A 21,459-nucleotide genomic window follows, 5' to 3' on the forward strand; every position below is an offset into this window, starting at 1 on the left:
AAAATCACATGGATAATAGATCTTCATTGGTGAAAAACTTGAAAAGGAAAAAAAGGGGAAAAAAATCTCTGAGTTACCACCCAGAGATAATAACACCTAGAATTAATAGCTTGGCGTATTTCCTTCCACACCATTTCCTATGCAAATTTGCCCATGTAAATAACTATATATTTGCTTACAAAAATTGTTTCATTTTACAGACTGCTTTGTGCCTTGCCTTTTCTTCTTAATATATTTAGAACTTATGTCAAAAAAATGCCATCATTTTGATGACTGCATAATATCTCATAGTATATCTTAATTTATTTAAACAAACCCCTAAAATGCCAGATTTAGAGTGTTTCCAAATGTCCTCTATTGTAAATAAGTAATGTGAATATTTCCTTAAGAAACATCAGACAAACCCAAATTAATGAACATTCTGCAAAATAATCACCTTTACTCCTCAAAAAATTTGAGGTCAAGGAATATAAGGAAAAAATGAAAATTTGCTCCCAGATTAAAGGAGACTAAAGGGACTGAGTTTTATAAAAAAAAATAATTAAAACAACTAACAAAATTTGAATATGGACTGTGAATTAGATAATAGTATTGTATCAATGTGAATTTCCTGATTTTGATAATTCTTCTATAAAAGAATGTCCTTATTCTTGGGAAATATATACTGAAATATTTAGAAGTAAAGAGGCATGATACCTTCAACTTACTCTCAAGTGGCTCAAAAAATTTACTCAAATACACACACACATAAATATATGCTCCACAGAGAGAATGCTAGCTAATCAAATAGGGAAATATGTAAGATATTGGTGAATCTCAGAAAAAAGCATACAGGAAGACAAGAAAAATAAACAAAAGGTATCCAAATTGGAAGGGAAGAAGCAAAACTATCAATATTTGCAGATGACATGATACTATATTTAGAAAACCCTAAAGTCTCCACCAAAAAGTCTATTAGAACTAATACATGAATTCAGTGAAGTTGCAGGATACAAGATTAACATACAGAAATCTGTTGCTTTTCTATACACTAATAGTGAACTATCAGAAAGAGAAAGGAAGAAAACAATCTCATTTAAGATCACATTAAAAAGAATAAAATACCTAGGAATAAATTTAATCAAGGAGGTGAAAGACCTATATCTGAAAAGTATTAAAAAAAATTGATGAAGGAAATTGAAGATGATACAAAGAAATGGAAAGATATTCCATGTTCATGGATTGGAAGAATGATTATTGTTAAAATGTCCATATTACCCAAAGCACTCTACAGATTTAATGCAATCCCTATCAAAGTACCCAGGACATTTTTTCACAGAACTAGAACAACTAATTCTAGAATATTTGGAACCACAAAAGACCCTGAATTGCCAAAGCAATCCTGAGGAAAGAACAAACCTGGAGGTATCACATTCCCTGATTTCAGACTATACTTCAAAGCTACCATAATCAAAACAGTATCGTACCAGCATAAAAACAGACACATAGATCAACAGAAGAGAATAGAGAGCCCAGAAACAAACACCCACATTTACGGTCAATTAATCTACAATGAAGGAGGCAAGAATATACAATGGAGAAAAGACAGTCTCTTCAATAAGTGGTACTGGGAAAACTGGAGAGCTACATGTAAAAGAATGAAATTAAACATTTTCTCACACCATATGCATAAATAAACTCAAAGTGGATTAAAGACCTAAATGTAAGACTTGAAACCATAAAACTTCTAGAAGAGAACATATGCAGAACACTTTTTAACATAAATCATAGCATTATGTTATTTTGGATCTGTCTCCTAAGACAAAGGAAACAAAAGCAAAAATAAACAAATGGAAGCTAATTAAACTTAAAAGCTTTTGCACAGCAAAGGAAACCACTGATAAAAAGAAAAGACAGCCTACTGAATGGGAGAAAATATTTTCAAATGATATGACCAATAAGGAGTTAATATACAAAATACATAAACAGCTCATATAACTCAATACCAAAAAAACAAACAACCAGATGCTTAACATTGCCAATCATCGGAGAAATCCAAATCAAAAAACACAATGAGACATCACCTCACACTTGTCAGAATGATTATCATCAAAAAGACAAGAAATTACAAGTGTTGACGAGGATATGCAGAAAAGGGAACCCTTGTACACTGTTGGTAGAAATGTAAATTGGTGCAGCCATTGTGGAAAACAGTATAAAGGTTACTAAAAAACTAAAAATAGAACTAACATATGATCCAGCAATTCCACTCCTGGACATATATCTGAAGAAAATGAAAACACTAATTCAAAAAGATAAATGCACCCCAGTGTTCCAAGAAGCATTATTTAGAATAGCCAAGATATAGAAGCAACCTAAGCGTCCAACAACAAATGAGTGAATAAAGATGATGTGGTATATATACACAATGGAATATTACTCAATCATATAAAAGAATGAAATTCTGCAATTTGCAACAATGTGGATGGATCTAGAGGGTATTATGCTTAGTGAAATAAGTCAGACAAAGACAAATACTCTATGTTATCACTTATATGTGCAATCTAAAAATTAAAACAAATTAATCACTATTACAAAACAGAAACTGACTCACAGATATAGACAACAAACTAGTGGTTACCAGTGGGGAGAAGGAAGAAAGGAAGGGCAAGATAGGGCTATGGAATACAAACTACTAGGTATAAAATAAATAAGCAAAAAGGATATATTGTACAGCAAAGGGAAATATAACCATTATTTTATAAAAACTTTAAATGGAGTATAACCTGTAAAAATACTGAATCACTAAGTTTTACACCTGACACTAATATAATGTTGTAGATCAACTGTACTTCAATTTTTAAAAAAGAAAGAAAAAAGAGGATAAAGGAGTTCTTTATACTACTCTTGCAACTTTTCTTTAACTTTGAAATTATATCAAAATTAAGTTAGCCATGAAAACCACTAGGAAAACTATATAAGTGATATGCATAAAAACTTGATAATAGATAAATCAAGATAGAATCCTAAAAACTGTACATGTAACCCACAGGACGTAAAAAAAAGGGAAACAGAGGAATGAGAAATAGAGGAAAACAGAAAACAACAAAAATGCAGACTTAAGATCTAACATATCAATAATTACCCTCAAAATAAATATCTAAATACACCAATTAAAAGACCAAAATTAGAACAGTAGGTAAAAAAAATGATCCATTAATATGCTATCTACAAAAAACTCACTTCACGTATAAGAGCATGGGTATGCTGAAAGAAAACAAATGGAAAAAGATATGTCATGCAAACATTAATCCAAAAGTTATCCCCCCCAAAATTCAACTGATATTTAAAGCAAAAATAATAACAACATATGAACTGAATAATTACATCCTGGGAATTGGGGTTCTTTAGTTAATTCTTTATACAGTGGGATACTGATTGGTACCATATAATAAAATGGCTTCCAAGTAAACCACAGTGTATCAGGAATACAATTCCTGGAAGAAATTTATGATCATTTGATTTTATTACAATGACTCGATGACTGCCACTCTTAAAAAGGAACATAAAGTGTAATAAGTTGAAATCAGTTTCTTTTGAGTACAAAGAAAGCAGTATGGTTGCAAATATTAACCATCTATAATGTTACTATAAAGGCAACAGATTAAAGAACCCACCAAAATATGCTTATTATTACTTTAGTTTCAAATAGTACTTTAAATTTGGTTTAATTAAAACCACGACTCTTTATTGAATAAAATCTCAAAATAATAACATTTACAGAAGTAAAATATATGTCAACAATAGCACAAAGAAAGGGAAAGGGTCACTTCTCTCCTGAAGAACCTCTAGTGCCTTCCCATTTCACTAAGAATAAAAGCCAAAGTTCTTACAAAGTCCTACAAGTCCCTATATCAACTGCCCCCATTACCTCTGTCACTTCCTCTCCTACTATTCTCACCCCCTGCTCACTGTGCTCCAATCACACTAACCTATTGGGCTGTTCCTAGAGAATCCTGGGCAAACTCCCACCTTAGGGCCTGAGCACTGGTGGCTGCCTCTGGCCAGAAGGCTCTCACACCTAGATGACCAGAGGCTAACCCAGTTCTAAATGAGGCCCGTCCAGACAAATCTATTTACAGCTGTAATTCGTGCACTCATCTCCAACTCCCTTGCCTTCTATTTTTTTCATAGGACATATCACCTTTAAACATACTATATAATTTCCTTGTTAAAACTGAACTTATTATTTATTTTTGTTTCTCCCTGCTAGAATATAAGCACCAACAGAATATAGATTTTGTCTGTTTTCTTGATAAATGTATCCCAAGTCCATAGTAGTGGCTAGTATATAGTAGTTGCTTAATAAATGTTTATTTGTTGAACGTATAAATAAATAAAAGAATATTTAAAGGGAAGGGGAGAAAGGGAATGCTGTTTGTGATACAGTACAGTTATTATTCTAAGAACGAAGAGCACAGAAAAAGAAGACAAGGCTAAAGTAGGCAGTTCAGACTCATTTTAGCCTTTTGTATAGAGGATTATCCTGATGAAAATGGTACTCTAAGACTATTAGTGTAGCAGAGGTTAACAAGTTTAACCCCAAACACAAGTCCATTTTTCACAAAGAGGAGACCGAGTAAGTGAGAAGGCACACACAGTTCCGTGTCAGCCACATCCAAACTGCCTGTCCTAAGCTTAGAGTCACCTTTACAGAAGAATAACATGCTGTTTGCACAAAGCACCTAGATGTGTGTGTCCATCACTTTCTCTTCCTTTTATTCTTTTTTTTAAAAAATTCATTGCACACAAAATGCTAAAGCTAAGGGATTTGCAGATCATCCATTAGAGATAAGAAATACCTAGCTGCTGTTTGTTCATTTTCAACTAGCAGACATCTCTAGGCATAGGTGTCACCCGGAGTAGTAATGTAAATAGTCATTTAAACAAGGAATTCAGGTAGAAAATGGAAACCATTGAAGTACCATTAATGACCACACCAGCTTGTTTCATCTGGAAATAAGGAGGTAATGTGCACCCACCATCTGAGCTGATGGTAGCAGAACACATCAAGTTGTTCCGTCCTTCTATAAACCTGCCGGCACCTCCCCAAATGAAAATGTAGTCTTCAAGAACCAACTCAGATGTGATTTCCTTCATGAAGACTCAATGATCGCTACAAACGAATGAGATATTAGCTTCTCTTAGCCCCCTACCACTACATTAATATCAACTCATGGCACTTATCTTACCTCTGATACACAGTCATGAGCATTCAACATTGTGCCGCCATGAGGGCAGGAATCCTGTGTTTTTAATCTTTTGTATCTCCTTTGGTGCCTTTGGTGCCTCACACATATATTTAACACATCCTTATTAAGTTGAATCAAATCAAATGCTTCCAAGATAGGCTCCCATTCCAGTAGGCCAGCAAAGATCTTTGTACGTAGTAGGTCTCTGCTGAATGCATTTGAATGGAATCTCAAGAAGATTTTTATTTCTGGCAACTTTTTTTTCTATTAGCTCTATCTGATCAAAAGTGAACCACTGAGTAAGGTCAGCAACTATCACTTGTGCTTATTCTTTTATTTAAATTAACCAAATTTTCTCTCTTTAGCCAAATTTTATTCCTTTCTGGTATAAAATGGCATATGGCTGGAATGATTTCCTAAATAATTTAAATCTAGACTCGGTTCACTGCTCTTATGGTGGTTGAAACAGTTCCTGGTACTTAGTAGATATTCAATAATAATTGTTGAATGAAGTTGTTCAAAGAACCATGCAAAACCAGCTTTCTGCCAATAGACTATGAAAAGTAATGTATAGATTACAATCACAGTGGTATATCATTTCCTAAGAGCCTCCAAAGATTCCTCCCATCCCTGTAGGCATGTCTCTCTGCACATTAAGAGGTAAACTCTGTTTCCTTTCCCCTTGAGTCTGAGCTGGACTTGTGACTTGCTTTGACCAAAAGAATTCACAGAAGTGATGTTCGGGGACTTAGGCACCCAGATCTTAAAAGACTTGCAGCCTCTGCTTTTTCCATGCAAGAAAAGAAGCCCGGCCAGTGAGCCCTAGGTCATCCCAGCCATCCCAGCAGAGATTCCTAACATGGAAGTGATCTTAGATGATTCAACCCCACCTAAGTTGCCAGCTGAACACAACTACATGAGTAACTCTAGCCAACATATGAAGTAAAGATAGCCACCCCACCAAGCTCTGCTCAGTTGCATAATCATGAGGAAATAATTGGTTTTTGTTGTATAAGCCACTAAGTGTAGGGGTGGTTTCTTATACCCACTAGATAACTGAAGCAATCCTAATTTTTTTTCTATGTATCTAGTCTTTTTGTATATACACATAAAGAATACTAGATGATCACAATGTGTGTAGGTGGTGACATCTTTGGTGGGGAGTTTGGGGTTTTGTTTTAATTTTTTGCATAGTACTTTATATTGCTAGAATTGCATTAATAAAAACATATTTTATAAAAACAATAGTTATTTAAGAAATAGAACATTATATTACATTTGAAGCTTTCTGTATGTTCCTCCCATGACCCAATACCTTGCCTAAATTTTTGCTTTATCCTCCCCTTGCTTTTCTTTGAAAATTTCCACAAATATGATTATATACCCAAATATCAAATTATATGGTTTTATGGTTGTGAATAAATGGAATCACAATTCTATTGCTGTATTGTATTCCATTTTATTAACATACTGACCGTCCTAGTCCATTCAGCTTGCTTTAACAGAATACCATAGACTGGGTAGCTCATAAACAATAGAAATTTATTTTTCACAGTTTTGGAGGTTGGGAATTCCAAGACCAAGGTGCCAGCAGATTTGGTGTCTGGTGAGGGTGTCCTCACATGGCAGAAGGGGTGACGGAGCTCCCTTGAGTCTCTTTTATAAAAGTGCTAATCCTATTCATGAGAGTTCCACCCTCATGAGTTAATCACCTCCCAAAGGCCCCACCTCCTAATACCTTCACATTGGGGGTTAGGATTTCAACATATGAATTGCTGAGGGACACAAACATTCAGTCTACAGAACACACTGAAATTTATTTGTCCATTCTAGTGTTGCTAAACATTTGTTTGTTTCTAGATTCTTCCCATTACAAAAAGGGCTGCTATGAATATTCTTATACATGTACCCCAATGCAAGAATATAAGGCATATTCCCAGAAGTGTATGGATATATTCAATTTGACTTGATAATGCCAAATTGCTTCCTAATATTGTGGTATAAATTCATATTGCCACCAGCAATGTATAACAGCACCCATTGATCTATATCCTCATCACACTTGATATTTTCAGATATTTAATTTGTTTTTCATTGTGGACAGTGTAAAAGGATATCTCATAGTGTTTTACTTTTCACTTACCTAATTACTAAAAAAGTGAAGATCTTTTCATATGTTTATTGGCCATTGAGTATTCTCTTCTATGTGGTACCATTCAAGACTTCTGCCTACTTTTCTATTGGATTGTTTTTTCTTATTTATATGTAGAATTTTTTTCTGTGCTCTGATTACTGTTCTTTTAATGGTTGTATGTGTTGCAAATTTCTTCTTCTTGGCTTGTCTTTTTACTTTCTTTATGATTCCATTTGCTAAACAGAATTCTTAATTGTAGAATAGTCAAATTTATCAATCATTTATCTTATGGTTTGTGTGTGTGTGTGTGTGTTTTCTCTAAGAAACCAATTTTTTTTTAAATAAATTTAATTATTTATTTATTTTTATTTTTGGCTGCATTGCAGTGAGTGGGGGCTACTCTTCGTTGCTGTGTGTGGGCTTCTCATTGCCGTGGCTTCTCTTGTTGTGGAAAACAGGCTCTAGGCGCGCGGGCTTCAGTAGCTGTGGCACACAGGCTCAGTAGCTGTGGTACACAGGCTCAGCACTTGTGGCACGTGGGCTCAGTAGTTGTGGCACGTGGGCTCAGTAGTTGTGGCACACAGGCTTAGTTGCTCCGCAGCATATGGGATCTTCCCAGACCAGGACTTGAACCCATATCCCCTGCATTGGCAGGCAGATTCTTAACCACTTTGCCACAGGGGAAGTCCCAGAAACCTATTCTTGTTCCAAATTTTTATAGATAACTGCCTATATAGATTGTGTAGTTCTATCTTTCATATTTATCTTTTTCACACAGGTGGATTTACTGGAAAGGAGAATATGGTGTGAATAGGATCCCAATTTCATTTTTTCACATATGAATAACCAGTTTTCATAGCTCCTTTTATTGTAAAGTACATCTTCAATGAAAGCGCTCTCATATACCGAGTTTATACATATTAGTTTTGGTTTTGAGTTTTCTACTCTGTTGCATTTGTCTTTGTTTCTGCATTTGCAGATATCAACTTACTATACTATAGCTTTATAATAATTCTTTATACCTTGTCAGGCATTCCACCTCCATTGTTCTTCTTCAGGAATGAGTTTTGCTTTTAGTTTGGCTAAAACTAAAGCTATTAAGTTTTGCTTTTCCATAAAATTTTAGACTCAGATTGGCAGGTTCACCAAAAACAAGTTGGTATTCTGACTTAAATTACATCAAATCTACATATCAATTGATGGGATTTGCCACTTTTATGATTTTGAAACTTCCAACCCATGAACATGGTATGGATTTTAATGTTAATTTAATAAAATATTCCAATTTTGTCCTTAAAAGTTTACAAATATTTGGTACATTTCATTCCAGGTAATGTATATTTTTTCACTATTTTAAATAGTATGTGTTTCTACAATTACATTAACTTTTGGTTGCTGGTATAAGGCAATACAATTGCTTTGTGTATACTGATTTTTGTACCAAGCAAGCTTACTAAATTCTGTTATTAATTCTAATTTACCTATAAATTTTTTTCAATTCTCAATGAAGGTAATATCATTTGTTAATAGTGACAGTTTTGTTTCTTCTCTTCAAATCATTATGCCTTTCTTTTTCTTACCAAATTGATCTGGCAAGGATTTCCATTTTAATATTAAACACAAGTCATCCTTGGAATCTTCTTAATCTAAAAAGAGATGTTTTCTATGTTTAGCCATTAAAAATAATGTTTGCCCTATGGTTTTCGAAGCTAACATTTTTTAGACTAAGGTAGTCTTCTTCTATTATTAGTTTTCAAATCATGAATGAATGCTTAATTTTATTTAAAAAATCTACACTATCGGGCCTCCCTGGTGGCGCAGTGGTTGGGAGTCCGCCTGCCAATGCAGGGGACATGGGTTCGTGCCCCGGTCTGGGAGGATCCCACGTGCCGCGGAGCGGCTGGGCCCGTGGGCCATGGCTGCTGGGCCTGTGCATCCGGAGCCTGTGCTCTGTGACGGGAGAGGCCACAACAGTGAGGGGCCCGTGTACCGCCAAAAAAAATAAAATAAAAAATCACATGGTCCTAGATAAAAAAAAAAAAAAAATCTACACTATCAAAATAATCATATTTTACCTCCTTTTCTTTGTAAGTATGTGAGTTACAGTAAATGAAGTTTCTAATATTAGACTAAGCTGGCATTCCTGGAATTAATGCAACTTGGTGATGATAAATTAGTTGTTTTATACAGTGTTGAATTTGATTAGTTAAATTTTTTTAGGATTTTTCCATCACAGTCATGAGTAAGATGGTCTGCAATTTTTCAGTTTTTTAGTATCCCTGTCAGGTGGTGGTATTATGACTGTTAGCCTCATATCAATCATATATCATTAGAAATTAAATTTATTCTTAAATGTATACAGTTAACACTTTAAACAGACAATATTTCATGTACACGAAGGACACAGGATTAACTTAAATGAAAGACATACAAAAATGTACAGAGAAAAATTACACAACTTTATTTTTCTTTTTTTCTTTCTTTTGGCCGTGTAGCATGGCTTGCGGGATCTTAGTTCGGCAACCAGGGATGCAACCCTCAGCCTCGGCAGTGAAGGTGTGGAGTCCCAACCACTGGACCACCAAGGAATTCCTGACAACTTTTTAAAGAGCTATTAATGAAAATCTTTTTTTAAATGGAGAGATATACCATGTTATGGATTTGAAAACTCAAAATTGTAAAGATATAAATTCCCCCAAGTAGATTGATAGACTTATCGCAAACTCAATCAAAATCCAGCAGAGGGGCTTCCCTGGTGGCACAGTGGTTGGGAGTCCGCCTGCCGATGCAGGGAACATTGGTTCGTGCCCCGGTCTGGGAGGATCCCACATGCCGCGGAGCGGCTGGGCCCGTGAGCCATGGCAGCTGGGCCTGCACGTCCGGAGCCTGTGCTCCGCAACGGGAGGGGCCACGACAGTGAGAGGCCCGCGTACCGCAAAAAAAAAAAAAAAAAAAAAAAAAAAAAAAAAAATCCAGCAGGTTTCATTGTGAGATTTGATAAGCTGATTTTATGGAAATAAAGATCTAAGAATGCCCAAGGTATTCTTGAAAAAGTTGGGAGGACTTGCTTGACCAGATATCAAGACTTATTATAAACATATAATTATCAAGATAATGTGGTATTAGCTCAAGGATAGACAAATCAACCAACACAACAGAACAGAAAAGCCAGAAGAGGCTCATGTATAGATACTTGGTATATGACAGACAGCACTGTAAATCAGAAAGGACAGACTTGTCAAAAATGGTATTGAGACCACTGGGTATCTAGATGGGGAAAAATGAAACTTTGCCTTCCTCTCCCGTGCACACAAAAATCAGTTTCATGCGAATCGAAACCTAAATATGAAAAGCAAAACTATGAAGCTTTTAAAATATTTTAGAATCCTAAATATATAAAGGACTTATATAAATCAAGAAGAAAAAACACAGACAACCCATAGAAAAATAGACAAAAGTTCCAAATAAACAGTTCACGAAAGAGGAACTCTAAATAGATAATAAACGTATGAAAAGATTTTAGATTTCCTTGGTAGGCAGAAAAATATAAATTAAAAATACCAAAAGTTATAATAGGGACTTCCCTGGTGGTCCAGTGGTAAAGAATCTGCCTTACAATGCAGGGGATGCAGGTTCAATCCCTGGTTGAGGAACTAAGATCCCACATGCCAGGGCAACTAAGCCCACGCGCCACAACTACTAAGCCCGCACACCTCAACTAGATCCCATGCACCACAACTACAGAGCCCACGCGCCCTGGAGCCTGTGCACCACAACTAGAGAAGAGAAAACCCGCATGCCACAACTAGAGAGAAGTCCACGTGCCGCAACGAAAGATCCCACATGCCTCAACGAAGATCCCGCATGCCGCAACTAAGACCCAATGCAGCCAAAAATAAATAAATCTTTTTTTCAAAAAGTTATAATAATTTCAAAACCACCTCTCTGGCAAACATTGAAGTCTGACACTACCATGTGCTAGTTAGGAAGCAGAGCAGTAAGAAATTTCATACACTGCTGGTAGAAGGTAAATTAGCATAACAATTTTGGAAATTTGATTAGCATTACCTATTGATTTGAAAATAGACATACCCTATGACCTGATAAGTCTGTTTCTAGAGAGTCTCATGTACATATACAAGAAACATGTTACCAACTGCCCCAAATTAGAATCAACCCAAAAGTCATCAGTAAAATAGATTTTTAAATTATGGTATATTCATACAATTGAACACCATATCCCAGTGAACATGAAGCAACGATAGATCGCCATAACATCATGCAAGAATCTCACAAGCATAACATTAAGCAAAAAAAAAAAAAAGCCAGTCGCAAAAAAAAAAGCCAGAGACAAAATAATAATACATACCATATGAATCCTTCTACATAAAGTTCAAAAACAGGCAAACTTAACAATATTGTTTAGAAAAACATCCATAAGTGGTAAAACATAATGAAAAATAAGGGAATTCCCTGGTGGTGCAGTGGTTAGGACTCTGCACTCTCACTGCCAAGGGCCTGGGTTCAATCAGTGGTCGGGGAACTAAGATCCCACAAGCCTCTCAGCGTGCCCAAAAACAAAACAAAAATGACTATCAAAAAAGTCAGGAGGTAGGATTCTTCTAGGGAGAAGGGCGAAAGTTATGATCAGAGTCGAGCACATAATGGAGTTCCTGAGATGCTGACAGTGTCCTATTTTGAAATTTGCGTGGTTTTTATACTGCTGTGTGTTATATCATCATTCATTAGCTCTACATGTTTTATGCACTTTTCTACAGGTATCTAAAATATGAAAATAGAAAGGTTAATACTTGTTTTTTATTTTAAAATACACCTTAAAGACTTTGAGAGGTGATATAGTAGAGGTGTTTAAGATGAGGCTCTGAAGTCTAACAAACCTGGATTTCAACCCCAACTCCACCAATCAGCCCTGTGACCTTGTGCTGGTTAATTAATTGCTCTAAAAGTCAGTACTCCTAACCTTCACTGTACTTCGTATTCACCTGAGGAGCTTTAAAAGAAATACAGAAGACCAGATCCCACCTTCAGAGGTTCTGATTTAATTGGTCCAGATGGATGGTAGCCTGAGTATTGATAGTTTTCAAAGTTCCCAGGTGATGGGCAGCCACTGCTGAGACCCACTGCCGTAAGGTCTAGTTTCCTTATCTGTGAAACTCTGATGATAACGATAATAATAATACCTTACTGGAAGGTTGCTACAAAGATAAACTATGACAGCGTACATGACAGTGCCTGGGATTCAATAACTTTAACTCTTATTAAGCTGCTTACTCTATTATGTTTTGAAGTTTGATGGAAACTGATATTGAAGAATCATATAGATGATATTTTTAAGAAATAGGATTTGATGACAATCTGGATGCAAAGGAATTAAAGAGAAGAACCACAGCTGGTATGCTCAGGGCTGGGGGTTGTGGGGCCGTTGCAGAGGACAGGACATAGAAAAGGAAGCAGACCAGTCTTGACTTCAGCTATTGGGACACAATCTCAGTTACTCTGTTGTAATTTTCCAAGTTTGTACAAGTGATTCAAAATCCAGTGAAAGACTTGGCTTTATGTTCACTGGACTCACTGTGGGTGGAATCTTAGAAATGCTAGTGTCTTGTAGATATAATGTTCTCTTTGTTTGAAGATTTTGTTTTCTAACCAAGGAAATAATTAATTAAGCTTGAATTCTCCCATCCCCCTCTTGATCTTCTAAACAGTTGGTGTACTTATTTGGGACATGATAATGATTTTGCTTGGAATCCATGGTGATACACTGTTTATTGCCATGAGCATGTCATAAAGTGGATTTATGATTTTTCTAAACCAATCAATAATCATTGCATTAGGAATCTTCCTTCATGCAGACAAAATTTTTGAAAATTACTTCTTAATCTCAGACATCAAAAAAACTCTCTAGTTCAATTAATGAGTTAGGTACCTGCAATTCCTAAAAAAATAGTGTTAAATATCTGGAATTCACAATAACATTAAATTTTCTTTGATTAATTAAACTGATATGGCATTTTCAGAAACCACTTTCGTTGAACTAGGTTATTATGCCTTTTCCCTTAAAATGTCATTTAGCAAATAAACACTGAAGTAGAATGACCATTAAAAGAAAACAAATGTGAAGAAGAGATTCTTTAAACAAGGGAGGACCTTCTGGGGGTGGTGAAAAGCATTAAGGGAATCTGTTGACTGGCTGGGCTCCCAGCTAGATTTCATCTAGACCACCTGTCAAATGCCAAGAAAAATAAGAGCATTTTGCAGAGGCCGGTATCTCCAGCTCTCTCCTCTGACTGCCCTCCTTCCTGACCTTTGACCCTCCCTGCAGGAGCTGCTCTGAGCAACTGTGCCCAGCACCTGGGAGGCAAAGAACTCTGCAGAGGCCAGCAACTCAACATTCCACCAGGAACGCTGTGAGTGGAAATTTCAGCAAATTCAGCTTCCACACCCTCCCTCCAAGCTTGCACCCAAGCCCCTCCTTCTTCACTACTGAAAATTATAGGCAAGGCCCCAGCCTCTCTTCTCATCCTTCCCCAGCCATCCCCCCACCGCCCCCCGCTTCTTCCCACCTCCATGCCTTCCATCTGGGAGCCTCTCCACTGAGCCTTGTGAAACTCTACAAATATTTCCTTGAGCATTCCCCCAACATTACTAACAAATGAACTTACTAGCTTCTTTTCCAAACCTCATCCTATTAAGGCACCAACCTTAGATCACCCTCTAAGTCACCTAGACACCAACCCTTGGAGTGAACATGACCTCCATCTCCCATCTGCCTCCATCTATCCAATCTTAGGCCATGTTTACAATTCTAACTATGACTCTGTGGGAGTGGGAAGAACTAGATGGGCCCATGCTCAGCTATTAACCATCCTATTATTTTTTAAGATCTTTTTATCTGTTTATTTTTTAATTTATTTAATTAATTTTTGGCTGCATTGTATCTTCGTTGCTGCGCGTGGGCTTTCTCTCGCTGCAGCGAGCGCGGGCCTCCCACTGCCGAGGTCTCCCCTGTTGCTGAGCACGGGCTCTAGGTACGTGGGCTTCAGTAGTTGTGGCTCACGGGCTCAGTAGTCGTGGCTTGCAGGCTCTAGAGCACAGGCTCAGTAGTTGTGGCGCACGGGTTTAGTTGCTCCTTGGCATGTGGGATCTTCCCGGACCAGGTATCAAACCCGAGTCCCCTGCATTGGCAGGTGGATTCCCAACCACTGCGCCACCAGGGAAGCCCTAATATCTTTTTGTTACGAAAAGCTTCAAACATAACCTTAAATATAGTACTGCAAAAATCCCATGTACCCATCACTAACTTCATCAGATCACAACATTTTACAACACAGTATTTGATTCCATTTCCTTTTACCACCTTTAATTTTTTTAACAGATGAAACTCAAAAACATTGAATGTCTTTCCTCATGTCCACATCACATACCCAGCACGGCATCCAAGACACAGTACCCACAAAGAATCATTTGGTCAGTAGTATTTGCGTAGGTTTATGAGCCTCCTTGCGTCCCAATCCTTTATTTCTTTCCCTATTTCCCTTTCCAATCTGCTTCCTTTGGATATATGTATTTCTATCTGCATTGGTTGTCATTCAATATTTTTCTTGTAATATCGTGATATTTTCTGGACATGTGCATCTCCCTATTTCCTTTTATTTTTCTTTCTCCCCGTGCCATTCATTCTGTCTTTCACTTAATAGCTATTTCATGAGCACCTACAATGTGCCAGACACTGTTGTGGGCCCTTAGGATACGTATTTGTCAACCTTTTTCTCTATGTCGCTTTCTCTTTGCTGATACTTCTTGTTTTCTGACCATCTATCAATCTGAATTTCTTCGCCTTTTCCTTTCATCATCTCTACCCTTATCATCTCCTCTCACACTTCCCTCACCTAACTGAATACAAAAGAAAATGACAGTATTATTTTATTTATTGTTTTTATACCAGAATGATGTGTTCTCCATATCTTCATTTTTTTAATTCAGAAGTAATTTCCTATTGAGTAATGTTTAGATTTTTGACAGCAGCACCGAGTCTTCAAAGAACCTTTTATTTCTCACCAAGCACCCTGTATCCCAATCATATCTGAATATTCTCCATTCTACAAATTCACTTCCAGACCTTTACTCATGCTGGTCCTCATTATACAGGATGCTCTCAACCTGGAGTTATCAAGGTTCTTTGAAGACTTGGCTGCCATTACCTGCTTTTTCACCCGTGTCTCCAGCATTTAGCACAATGCACAGGAAGAGCAAGAAATGTCCATTGTATTAAAAAAAACCAATAAAAATAAGTTACTCGTTTCTTGGTACAGCATGTTTTCTTTTGGCCGATGGGTCACCATAGAAACAAATTCCTCAGCTTACATTGACTGGCCAACACAGAAAAAGAGAAGGTAAGAAGAATGGACAAGGAAGAACGCATGACAATTGTCATGCTGAGAGAGAATGAGAAACTCTGAGATTCTTCTTTCTCATGGGGTTAAAGAACTGTCAGAGGTGGAGTGAAGCAACTGCAAATAGTTTGCCTCCCTATTAATCCTTCAGGGGAAGAAAACCTGTTCTAAGTAGAAGATACAACAGCTGCTGCCCTACCAAACGCATTCCACAAAAGTCACAAGAAAATTGATGAGAATTCAAATACTCTGTGATAACAGTAGGATAAAGCTGCCAAAGAAAAAACTGGGAAAAGGGACTTGGAGATTTTCTCCCTTAGGAAACTAAAGAATTAAACCACGTGTATCAGGAAGAGCCAGTAAATCGAAGGTTAGAGAACATGGCATCAGATGCCCCTGTGATGGTTTAGGCAGAATGTAAACATCAAACAGCTAGGAAGTTAAAAAATAATAATCTCCTCTTTCTAGACCCCCCACCCAGGTCCAAGCTGGTTTCCAACACCTTGGATGAAATCATTTACCAAGAGATAAAGCCTTTTGTGGTTTGCTCCTTAGGAGTTTCATGATTAAGTTCATTTGGAAAATGAGTGAGAGCTGTTTGAGAAGATAGACCCTCCTGGCAAAGTAACATGCAGACTCTTCGAGACGCTGGATCTTCATGGAGCCTAAATAAACCCCATCCTTACAAAAGGACAATATTTTGCAACACTTACCTGCAATGAAGTCACCGGGTGCTTGTTAAAAATTCAGATTTCTGGGGCTTCCCTGGTGGCGCAGTGGTTGAGAGTCCGCCTGCCGATGCAGGGGACGTGGGTTCGTGCCCCGGTCTGGGAAGATCCCATGTGCCGCGGAGCAGCAGGGCCCGTGAGCCATGGCCGCTGAACCTGCGCGTCCGGAGCCTGTGCTCCGCAACAGGAGAGGCCACAGCAGTGAGAGGCCCCTGTACCGCAAAAAAAAAAAAAGAAAAAAAAAATCAGATTTCTGGACCCCAACTCTTTTCTACTGAATCAAGGTTTACCCACAGAGCAGTAGCTCAGTGTTGAATAACTAGGAAGTTTAAAAAACAAGACAAAGCAAAACAAAACTCTCCTCTCCTGACCTCACTCAGATCCAAGCTGGTTTACACTTTCGTGAGATCTTTCATTTCCACACACAAAGATACAGCTTGTGGGGGTCAAATGCTTTTTAGCAAGTTTCCCTGGTGATTACCACATGCTCAAGTCAGAGAAGAGGCTTAGAGGTCTTCCAGGTGAGCCAAAAAGCTACCTGCCCAGAGGTTTCTCTGCCCTGGGACCATCCTCCCTTGGCCCCAGGTCTGAAGAACTGCAGGCAGGAAAGCCCTCCTAAGGTTCAGAGCCTCTGTCTTTGCTGTTGCACAGAACTGTTACCTTGAACCTTGTGCTCCTAAAAGCTCCTTCTATTGATCACATTATCCTATTTAGTTTTCTCTTCCAGCAGATTTATGTACTTTTTGATTTTGCTATCTAATTAATGAACTCTTCCTGCTTAACTCTACTTACTTACTAAATTGTAAAAATAATTCATCATCCTTGTTTTTAATTTAGTGATAATGCAATTATAGCAAATATTCATTATGCTAGGTGGTGAATTTATTAGTATTCACTGTTCAGTTTTTTTAAACTTTCCATATGTTTGAAGTTTTTCATAAGAAAATATTGTTGGGAGGGGGGCGAATTGCAAAGGTACAGAAACTAATAGAGTAAAAAGTAAATTCCTCCCCTCTTCCTTCACTTTCCTCAGTCTAATTCCCAGAAGGTAATCACTGTTAACAAGTTCTTATTTATTCTTCCAGAAGTTGTCTATGAATATACAATCATGTTTTTTCCTACTTAAGAGCATATATCATGTGATAGAAGTGCACAAAAGCATAAAAACAAGTCTGAAAAAAAAAAAAAAAGTCTGAACTTGCTTTTTTCAGTTATCACCATAATCAGGAATGTCTTTTCCAATAAGTATGCAGAAATCAGTCCAGTTTTCAGTCGCTATATAAAATTCCATTTTCTGAATATTCATAAATTTGAGCAGTATCGTGTATAGCCATATACAGGCTATACAAGTAGCTTGCAGATTGGTTATTTGTTTTGCTGACACATACATATGCACAAATGTCACAGTGACATATACTGATATCTCTTCATATTCATCAAGTACTTTTACGGGATAAACACCTGGAAAGGAGAATAATGGGTCAAAATCTGCATTGAAATGTTTTAAGATACAAAACTGACTCCTAAAAAGTCACACAAATTTAAATATCCATGGAGTGTCTATTTTCCTATATCCTCAAATATGCTTAATATTTTCAAAGCTTTTTAATCTTTACCAATCAAGTCAAAAAAAAGAACTCTGATTTTCATTTCTTTAATTAAAAGAAAGCTGCTTGAGAAGACAGACATATTTGCCATCTGTTTGGGGTTTTTCTCCATGAACTGCTGACTCATGTTCTTCACCTAAATTATATCAGGGTTCTCAACTTTTCTTGTTGATTTATTTAAAAGCCCTTTGTGTTTAAAGAAACTAACCTATTTGCCATGTATGCTGTAAAAAGATATTGCCAGTAGTCTTTTGCCTTTTTATCTTATTTATAGAATTTTTTTTGCATCGCAGAAGTTGGGAGTGAGCTTTTACCACAAAAACAATTTCTCATGATTATACAAACAATAAGTGATCATTACAATGAATTGGAACAATCCTTAAAAATACCATATGCTCTCACTTACCTATGGAATCCAGAGCAAACAAAAAGTGAACTCATAGATACAGAGAACAGATGAGTGCTCGCCAGAGGCACGGGGTGGGGAATGGGGGAACTGGGTGAAGATGTTCAAAAAGCACAGACTTTCAGTTATAAGATAAATTCTGAGGATATAAGGTACAGCATGGTGACTATAGTTAACAATACTTATTATACATTTGAAAGCTTCTTAGACAGTATACGTATACATAGATAGATAGATAGATACACATATATAACAACCTAAATGTTTGGTTCATCTATGTAATGAAATATCACCCATCCACTTAGAAAGTGTGTTGTAGTTTGTTACATGAAAAAGTAGTTTACAAAACAGTATGTACTTACATATATATAATGCTTTGCAATTTACAGACTATATCCTGCATTGTGACACTTCCAACTCTGAAATTGCCACTTTCACCATTCCGTTGATGGTAAAACTGAGAATCAGGGACCAAGGAATTTCTCTGATTTCGTAGTTGGTAAATGTGAGATCCAGGACTCATACTTAGAGTTTTTCTAACCCCCAAACACCTGATCTTTTTTCACTTTATCACACAGCCTCACAGGGGGAGAACAAGAATACCTAATAATATTTATAGGGAGTGATGTTTCTGCATAGGTATGTGGATTAAAAGTCTTTTGAATTACAATTGTAGTAGCACACATCACACATTTATACATTTATTCTCAAAATTCAAATTTTCACCATAATTCCTTTTTTTGCTTTTCTTTTTTTGGCCTCATCATGCGGCATGCGGGATCCTAGTTCCCCAACCAGGGGTCAAACCCATGCCCCCTGCAGTGGAAGCGCGGAGTCCTAACCACTGGACCACCAGGGAAGTCCCTTCACCATAACTCTAATGTACACAATTTACTGCATTTAAGCACACTCGAATTCTAATATGTTATAAAAGAAGTATTCAGTAGGGAATATGTCTGGTGACACAGATGATAATGACCTACCACTCCCTGTCATTTCTTGTGAAATAATATCTTTAATAACATCTATAAAGGACTAATATAACAGGCAGTCCTAACTTGGGACCGTTTCGACATTAAGATAGAACTGCATTTCTCCTTCTGTCAATTCAATTTTGTTTTCCCTGGAAAGTCAAGCAGGAACACTTGCTGCTAAATGTCCCATTAGCATTTCCTGACCTTCTCCATGGTTGGGCTGCAACTGTGAACTTGTTGTGGTCGCTGAGGCACACAAAAGAAATGGAAAAAGCCACTTAATGTCTGGAGCGGTCCAAAATGCCAAAGAGCTGCCAGAGCATGTGGGGCAAAGGATGGAAAAGAAATAAGTAGGGCCTCAGATATGAGATTAGCAAGGATCCTGAAGATCTGGGGCCACACCGTCATCTTCACCCGAAAAAAAACCCCAAAACAAAACACCAAGGGTACTTCTGGGAAAGCTGGTGACATACATATATATTTAGAAATCTCCCCTCATGAGACAGACTAAAAATTTTTTTTAAAAAAAAGGAAGCACAGGGCTTTCCTTGTGGCACAGTGGTTGAGAGTCTGCCTGCCGATGCAGGGGACACGGGTTCGTGCCCCGGTCCGGGAAGATCCCACATGCCGCACAGCGGCTGGGCCCGTGAGCCATGGCCGCTGAGCCTGCGCGTCCAGAGCCTGTGCTCTGCAGCGGGAGAGCCCATAGCAGTGAAAGGCCCGCGTACCGCAAAAAAAAAAAAAAAAAAAAGGAAGCACAATTATTGAACAAAAGTAGTCCATGTAAAATCCATGGAAAAGTTCCAAGCTCACAGTGCAAACTTCCACAACTATTGCATCCACATATCACTGTTCTTGAAAGAATTGTATAGTGTGGTGGGATAAAGTGGAAGAAAATTGGGGGAAAATCCTAATATCCTCTAATTTGGAAAGACAGAGGTCTGGAGGTGGTAGATGGGGCAAAGAATAAACACCCACTTAGGGCCACTCCCCTTCCAATCGACATTTCTTTTTCCCTCTATAAAAACAACATTCTGAGGCCGTGATTATGAATGGGCAGGAGAGTTTCCTCTGGCCAACAGGTGTGGGAACAAGGAAGGTGACCTGCACTAGAATTTAGCTGACCCGCCTCCTTTCCCCACACTTTTCTTCCTTGCCTGCCTCTGTCATAGAGTCTGTAAAAGGTAAAAACTCACTTTCCCTGCCTCCTGTTGACTAGGAGCGTGGTAGGAGACACACTGCTACCAAAGAAATGTAGGCAGAAGTCTCTTGGTGCTTCCTCTTCCTCTCCCCGTTCTCCCTCTTGGGAGACCTGCACACCCTGGAGGTGCAACAGACCTCAAGGAAAGCGGCAGGTGGGAAAGCAGCAGGAGCCTGCACCCGATGGCATCACTGAGTCACCCTACCAGTCCTGACCACGCCTGGACTTCTTGTTTTCTGCTTAAGCTACAGTAGAGTTGCTTATGAGTACTTGAAATTGAACATAATTTGAATACAACAAAATATCTCCTGGAGCCGAGCCACTATCTTACCAAGTGCCAATGCCAGGAGAGCAGTGCCAAAAAAGAGGCAGGAAGATCCCGCAGGAGACTCTATCAAGAAAGAGACATGATCAGATATGAGGTAAGGCAGGAAGAGTGGAGAGGGAATAAAGAGGGTACAGATGTAAGACATACTTGGAAAAATCAAGCCCAAGTTTCCTCTTTTCCTCCCAAACCCCATCAAAATGAGAAAAGGAACATAAACATGAAAGAAAACCTGCATTCGTGCTAAAAATTGAGAAGGATCCTTCTGTACAGCTTCCAAATGATTCTGATAAAACCATCCAGAAAGACAACAACATCTAGAGACAACACTTACGCTCCTCTAATGAGAAAAGAAGTAAACAACATCCTGGCAGAGCCCTACTACCACTCCTAAGTTGTGGAGGGGAAAGGGCTGGGAGGAGGGCAGCAGAGAACAGAA

General features: G+C 37.8%; 1 protein-coding gene across 3 annotated transcripts in view; it reads right to left on the bottom strand.

Moving 5' to 3' along the window:
• The window catches only part of LPAR1 (lysophosphatidic acid receptor 1), a 400,858-nt gene that overhangs the window by 312,127 nt on the left and 67,272 nt on the right, over positions 1 to 21,459 (bottom strand). For 2 of the 3 annotated variants that reach the window (XM_079927182.1, XM_079927184.1), the window contains exon 1: positions 16,493 to 17,001. The gene's annotated coding sequence lies outside the window, so the exon portion shown is untranslated. Of the gene's footprint in view, positions 1 to 16,492; positions 17,002 to 21,459 lie in introns of those variants that run through there. The other variant, XM_079927183.1, reaches the window with a different exon arrangement.

Source organism: Stenella coeruleoalba, assembly GCF_951394435.1.
Source record: "Stenella coeruleoalba genome assembly, chromosome: 7".
Taxonomy (NCBI): Eukaryota; Metazoa; Chordata; class Mammalia; order Artiodactyla; family Delphinidae; genus Stenella; species Stenella coeruleoalba.